We start from the raw sequence: 6,206 nt of genomic DNA on the forward strand, positions 1-6,206 counted from the left end.
GTCGATGATCTGAATCAGCTGTGTTAAATAACGGAAGTACTATTTAAAGGGACGAGACCTGTTCTTCAACAACACAATAAGCTTCAAAAGAAGCTGGCAAAAATTGCCAAGGCTGACTGTATTTCAAGTCATCCTGGCGGGGTATTGGGTAAAGTTTTCAACCAGCAATGATCGCGCCTCGGATGAGCCTCATAGGCTACAATATTGCCTCTGCGAAAGAATGGTGTCAAAGGTCGCGACCTTTCAACTGGACCCATGTGGACGTGGAACGACAGGGTGGTAATTGGCTCCAAACTGCGTGGTGTGTCTACGAATCCAGTAGGCAGTATGTACGAGAAGCCTTATTTGCTGCTCTCCCTTTACTTAAAGAGGTTTGTGAGTTGCTTTCTCGAACCCCTGGGGGAAGAGACTTATTGGTATCTTGGCAAAAAGGGGTGGAGTCGTAAAGCTCGCGGTTTGGGTCAGTATAGATTCTGTTTGACGAGGCCCCTGGGGGGTTGGGTAGGATACTGACGAGTGCAGGGAGTGCAAGTTCTGAGGGAGGTCCTGTGTCAAATGTGCTACCCTTTGCTAGACTCAGGTGTTCTCTCAAAACGGCAACGGAGACCAGAACGACAGAGGGCCACAATGACAAGCACTTGTCTGAGGGTCATGAGATAGGAGCAAGCTCAGCTTTTAAGAGTACAAAGAACATCAGTCATAAATGATGAAAAATGCAGCAGGTGCTGGACAAAGTTCAAACTTTCTAGAGCGCAAGTGTTTAACCTTCTGCATTCGAAAGCTCAAACAAATGGAATATGCTTTGAAATTCTACGTGTTCAACTGTAGGCATATCTCAGCGTACATGTACAAAAATTAACTATACTTTGGTTTCCAGGGTGAGCTTCGACATCACAGTGCTAAGAGGTCCTTCATGAAAACCACCCGAGCCCAGAGAGCAGTCAGGCACTCGCACAAGTGACGAGGTGGCCGAGTGGTTAAGGCGATGGACTGCTAATCCATTGTGCTCTGCACGCGTGGGTTCGAATCCCATCCTCGTCGTTCCTTGCTCTGCTCGTTCATCTGCTCTGCACATTTGGTGCACTTTCCTTTTGTTCCACGTTCACCTCATGCAGTGCGATCCAAAAGGGTCGATGATCTGAATCAGCTGTGTTAAATAAAGGAAGTACTATTTAAAAGGACGAGACCTGTTCTTCAACAACACAATAAGCTTCAAAAGAAGCTGGCAAAAATTGCCAAGGCTGACTGTATTTCAAGTCATCCTGGCGGGGTATTGGGTAAAGTTTTCAACCAGCAATGATCGCGCCTCGGATGAGCCTCATAGGCTACAATATTGCCTCTGCGAAAGAATGGTGTCAAAGGTCGCGACCTTTCAACTGGACCCATGTGGACGTGGAACGACAGGGTGGTAATTGGCTCCAAACTGCGTGGTGTGTCTACGAATCCAGTAGGCAGTATGTACGAGAAGCCTTATTTGCTGCTCTCCCTTTACTTAAAGAGGTTTGTGAGTTGCTTTCTCGAAGCCCTGGGGGAAGAGACTTATTGGTATCTTGGCAAAAAGGGGTGGAGTGGTAAAGCTCGCGGTTTGGGTCAGTATAGATTCTGTTTGACGAGGCCCCTGGGGGGTTGGGTAGGATACTGACGAGTGCAGGGAGTGCAAGTTCTGAGGGAGGTCCTGTGTCAAATGTGCTACCCTTTGCTAGACTCAGGTGTTCTCTCAAAACGGCAACGGAGACCAGAACGACAGAGGGCCACAATGACAAGCACTTGTCTGAGGGTCATTAGATAGGAGCAAGCTCAGCTTTTAAGAGTACAAAGAACATCAGTCATAAATGATGAAAAATGCAGCAGGTGCTGGACAAAGTTCAAACTTTCTAGAGCGCAAGTGTTTAACCTTCTGCATTCGAAAGCTCAAACAAATGGAATATGCTTTGAAATTCTACGTGTTCAACTGTAGGCATATCTCAGCGTACATGTACAAAAATTAACTATACTTTGGTTTCCAGGGTGAGCTTCGACATCACAGTGCTAAGAGGTCCTTCATGAAAACCACCCGAGCCCAGAGAGCAGTCAGGCACTCGCACAAGTGACGAGGTGGCCGAGTGGTTAAGGCGATGGACTGCTAATCCATTGTGCTCTGCACGCGTGGGTTCGAATCCCATCCTCGTCGTTCCTTGCTCTGCTCGTTCATCTGCTCTGCACATTTGGTGCACTTTCCTTTTGTTCCACGTTCACCTCATGCAGTGCGATCCAAAAGGGTCGATGATCTGAATCAGCTGTGTTAAATAAAGGAAGTACTATTTAAAAGGACGAGACCTGTTCTTCAACAACACAATAAGCTTCAAAAGAAGCTGGCAAAAATTGCCAAGGCTGACTGTATTTCAAGTCATCCTGGCGGGGTATTGGGTAAAGTTTTCAACCAGCAATGATCGCGCCTCGGATGAGCCTCATAGGCTACAATATTGCCTCTGCGAAAGAATGGTGTCAAAGGTCGCGACCTTTCAACTGGACCCATGTGGACGTGGAACGACAGGGTGGTAATTGGCTCCAAACTGCGTGGTGTGTCTACGAATCCAGTAGGCAGTATGTACGAGAAGCCTTATTTGCTGCTCTCCCTTTACTTAAAGAGGTTTGTGAGTTGCTTTCTCGAAGCCCTGGGGGAAGAGACTTATTGGTATCTTGGCAAAAAGGGGTGGAGTGGTAAAGCTCGCGGTTTGGGTCAGTATAGATTCTGTTTGACGAGGCCCCTGGGGGGTTGGGTAGGATACTGACGAGTGCAGGGAGTGCAAGTTCTGAGGGAGGTCCTGTGTCAAATGTGCTACCCTTTGCTAGACTCAGGTGTTCTCTCAAAACGGCAACGGAGACCAGAACGACAGAGGGCCACAATGACAAGCGCTTGTCTGAGGGTCATTAGATAGGAGCAAGCTCAGCTTTTAAGAGTACAAAGAACATCAGTCATAAATGATGAAAAATGCAGCAGGTGCTGGACAAAGTTCAAACTTTCTAGAGCGCACGTGTTTAACCTTCTGCATTCGAAAGCTCAAACAAATGGAATATGCTTTGAAATTCTACGTGTTCAACTGTAGGCATATCTCAGCGTACATGTACAAAAATTAACTATACTTTGGTTTCCAGGGTGAGCTTCGACATCACAGTGCTAAGAGGTCCTTCATGAAAACCACCCGAGCCCAGAGAGCAGTCAGGCACTCGCACAAGTGACGAGGTGGCCGAGTGGTTAAGGCGATGGACTGCTAATCCATTGTGCTCTGCACGCGTGGGTTCGAATCCCATCCTCGTCGTTCCTTGCTCTGCTCGTTCATCTGCTCTGCACATTTGGTGCACTTTCCTTTTGTTCCACGTTCACCTCATGCAGTGCGATCCAAAAGGGTCGATGATCTGAATCAGCTGTGTTAAATAAAGGAAGTACTATTTAAAGGGACGAGACCTGTTCTTCAACAACACAATAAGCTTCAAAAGAAGCTGGCAAAAATTGCCAAGGCTGACTGTATTTCAAGTCATCCTGGCGGGGTATTGGGTAAAGTTTTCAACCAGCAATGATCGCGCCTCGGATGAGCCTCATAGGCTACAATATTGCCTCTGCGAAAGAATGGTGTCAAAGGTCGCGACCTTTCAACTGGACCCATGTGGACGTGGAACGACAGGGTGGTAATTGGCTCCAAACTGCGTGGTGTGTCTACGAATCCAGTAGGCAGTATGTACGAGAAGCCTTATTTGCTGCTCTCCCTTTACTTAAAGAGGTTTGTGAGTTGCTTTCTCGAAGCCCTGGGGGAAGAGACTTATTGGTATCTTGGCAAAAAGGGGTGGAGTGGTAAAGCTCGCGGTTTGGGTCAGTATAGATTCTGTTTGACGAGGCCCCTGGGGGGTTGGGTAGGATACTGACGAGTGCAGGGAGTGCAAGTTCTGAGGGAGGTCCTGTGTCAAATGTGCTACCCTTTGCTAGACTCAGGTGTTCTCTCAAAACGGCAACGGAGACCAGAACGACAGAGGGCCACAATGACAAGCACTTGTCTGAGGGTCATGAGATAGGAGCAAGCTCAGCTTTTAAGAGTACAAAGAACATCAGTCATAAATGATGAAAAATGCAGCAGGTGCTGGACAAAGTTCAAACTTTCTAGAGCGCAAGTGTTTAACCTTCTGCATTCGAAAGCTCAAACAAATGGAATATGCTTTGAAATTCTACGTGTTCAACTGTAGGCATATCTCAGCGTACATGTACAAAAATTAACTATACTTTGGTTTCCAGGGTGAGCTTCGACATCACAGTGCTAAGAGGTCCTTCATGAAAACCACCCGAGCCCAGAGAGCAGTCAGGCACTCGCACAAGTGACGAGGTGGCCGAGTGGTTAAGGCGATGGACTGCTAATCCATTGTGCTCTGCACGCGTGGGTTCGAATCCCATCCTCGTCGTTCCTTGCTCTGCTCGTTCATCTGCTCTGCACATTTGGTGCACTTTCCTTTTGTTCCACGTTCACCTCATGCAGTGCGATCCAAAAGGGTCGATGATCTGAATCAGCTGTGTTAAATAAAGGAAGTACTATTTAAAAGGACGAGACCTGTTCTTCAACAACACAATAAGCTTCAAAAGAAGCTGGCAAAAATTGCCAAGGCTGACTGTATTTCAAGTCATCCTGGCGGGGTATTGGGTAAAGTTTTCAACCAGCAATGATCGCGCCTCGGATGAGCCTCATAGGCTACAATATTGCCTCTGCGAAAGAATGGTGTCAAAGGTCGCGACCTTTCAACTGGACCCATGTGGACGTGGAACGACAGGGTGGTAATTGGCTCCAAACTGCGTGGTGTGTCTACGAATCCAGTAGGCAGTATGTACGAGAAGCCTTATTTGCTGCTCTCCCTTTACTTAAAGAGGTTTGTGAGTTGCTTTCTCGAAGCCCTGGGGGAAGAGACTTATTGGTATCTTGGCAAAAGGGGTGGAGTCGTAAAGCTCGCGGTTTGGGTCAGTATAGATTCTGTTTGACGAGGCCCCTGGGGGGTTGTGTAGGATACTGACGAGTGCAGGGAGTGCAAGTTCTGAGGGAGGTCCTGTGTCAAATGTGCTACCCTTTGCTAGACTCAGGTGTTCTCTCAAAACGGCAACGGAGACCAGAACGACAGAGGGCCACAATGACAAGCGCTTGTCTGAGGGTCATTAGATAGGAGCAAGCTCAGCTTTTAAGAGTACAAAGAACATCAGTCATAAATGATGAAAAATGCAGCAGGTGCTGGACAAAGTTCAAACTTTGTAGAGCGCAAGTGTTTAACCTTCTGCATTCGAAAGCTCAAACAAATGGAATATGCTTTGAAATTCTACGTGTTCAACTGTAGGCATATCTCAGCGTACATGTACAAAAATTAACTATACTTTGGTTTCCAGGGTGAGCTTCGACATCACAGTGCTAAGAGGTCCTTCATGAAAACCACCCGAGCCCAGAGAGCAGTCAGGCACTCGCACAAGTGACGAGGTGGCCGAGTGGTTAAGGCGATGGACTGCTAATCCATTGTGCTCTGCACGCGTGGGTTCGAATCCCATCCTCGTCGTTCCTTGCTCTGCTCGTTCATCTGCTCTGCACATTTGGTGCACTTTCCTTTTGTTCCACGTTCACCTCATGCAGTGCGATCCAAAAGGGTCGATGATCTGAATCAGCTGTGTTAAATAAAGGAAGTACTATTTAAAAGGACGAGACCTGTTCTTCAACAACACAATAAGCTTCAAAAGAAGCTGGCAAAAATTGCCAAGGCTGACTGTATTTCAAGTCATCCTGGCGGGGTATTGGGTAAAGTTTTCAACCAGCAATGATCGCGCCTCGGATGAGCCTCATAGGCTACAATATTGCCTCTGCGAAAGAATGGATGTCAAAGGTCGCGACCTTTCAACTGGACCCATGTGGACGTGGAACGACAGGGTGGTAATTGGCTCCAAACTGCGTGGTGTGTCTACGAATCCAGTAGGCAGTATGTACGAGAAGCCTTATTTGCTGCTCTCCCTTTACTTAAAGAGGTTTGTGAGTTGCTTTCTCGAAGCCCTGGGGGAAGAGACTTATTGGTATCTTGGCAAAAGGGGTGGAGTCTCATAGCGCTACAATTCTTGGGTAGGATACTGACCAGGGAGTGCAAGTTCGAAAGAATGGTGTCAAAGGTCGCGACCTTTCAACTGGACCCATGTGGACGTGGAACGACAGGGTGGTAAT

At 47.5% G+C, this 6,206-nt stretch overlaps 11 non-coding genes across 11 annotated transcripts; 5 read left to right on the forward strand and 6 right to left on the reverse strand.

The window, feature by feature from the left end:
* Window positions 1-81: 81 nt before the first annotated feature.
* Window positions 82-222, reverse strand: LOC113095331 (U4 spliceosomal RNA). Its single transcript, XR_003288321.1, has one exon. It is a non-coding gene; the product is annotated as a U4 spliceosomal RNA (small nuclear RNA).
* Window positions 223-959: 737 nt separating this feature from the next.
* Window positions 960-1,041, forward strand: trnas-gcu (transfer RNA serine (anticodon GCU)). Its single transcript has one exon. It is a non-coding gene; the product is annotated as a tRNA-Ser (tRNA).
* A 169-nt stretch (window positions 1,042-1,210) lies between these two features.
* Window positions 1,211-1,351, reverse strand: LOC113095332 (U4 spliceosomal RNA). Its single transcript, XR_003288322.1, has one exon. It is a non-coding gene; the product is annotated as a U4 spliceosomal RNA (small nuclear RNA).
* Window positions 1,352-2,088: 737 nt separating this feature from the next.
* On the forward strand, window positions 2,089-2,170 carry trnas-gcu (transfer RNA serine (anticodon GCU)). The gene has a single exon. It is a non-coding gene; the product is annotated as a tRNA-Ser (tRNA).
* A 169-nt stretch (window positions 2,171-2,339) lies between these two features.
* LOC113095333 (U4 spliceosomal RNA) lies at window positions 2,340-2,480 on the reverse strand. Its single transcript, XR_003288323.1, has one exon. It is a non-coding gene; the product is annotated as a U4 spliceosomal RNA (small nuclear RNA).
* Window positions 2,481-3,217: 737 nt separating this feature from the next.
* On the forward strand, window positions 3,218-3,299 carry trnas-gcu (transfer RNA serine (anticodon GCU)). Its single transcript has one exon. It is a non-coding gene; the product is annotated as a tRNA-Ser (tRNA).
* A 169-nt stretch (window positions 3,300-3,468) lies between these two features.
* LOC113095334 (U4 spliceosomal RNA) lies at window positions 3,469-3,609 on the reverse strand. Its single transcript, XR_003288324.1, has one exon. It is a non-coding gene; the product is annotated as a U4 spliceosomal RNA (small nuclear RNA).
* A 737-nt stretch (window positions 3,610-4,346) lies between these two features.
* On the forward strand, window positions 4,347-4,428 carry trnas-gcu (transfer RNA serine (anticodon GCU)). Its single transcript has one exon. It is a non-coding gene; the product is annotated as a tRNA-Ser (tRNA).
* A 169-nt stretch (window positions 4,429-4,597) lies between these two features.
* Window positions 4,598-4,738, reverse strand: LOC113095336 (U4 spliceosomal RNA). Its single transcript, XR_003288325.1, has one exon. It is a non-coding gene; the product is annotated as a U4 spliceosomal RNA (small nuclear RNA).
* A 736-nt stretch (window positions 4,739-5,474) lies between these two features.
* trnas-gcu (transfer RNA serine (anticodon GCU)) lies at window positions 5,475-5,556 on the forward strand. Its single transcript has one exon. It is a non-coding gene; the product is annotated as a tRNA-Ser (tRNA).
* A 169-nt stretch (window positions 5,557-5,725) lies between these two features.
* LOC113095337 (U4 spliceosomal RNA) lies at window positions 5,726-5,866 on the reverse strand. The gene has a single exon (XR_003288326.1). It is a non-coding gene; the product is annotated as a U4 spliceosomal RNA (small nuclear RNA).
* Window positions 5,867-6,206: the final 340 nt, after the last annotated feature.

The sequence above is a fragment of the Carassius auratus genome, unplaced genomic scaffold (assembly GCF_003368295.1).
Source record: "Carassius auratus strain Wakin unplaced genomic scaffold, ASM336829v1 scaf_tig00215691, whole genome shotgun sequence".
Classification (NCBI taxonomy): Eukaryota; Metazoa; Chordata; class Actinopteri; order Cypriniformes; family Cyprinidae; genus Carassius; species Carassius auratus.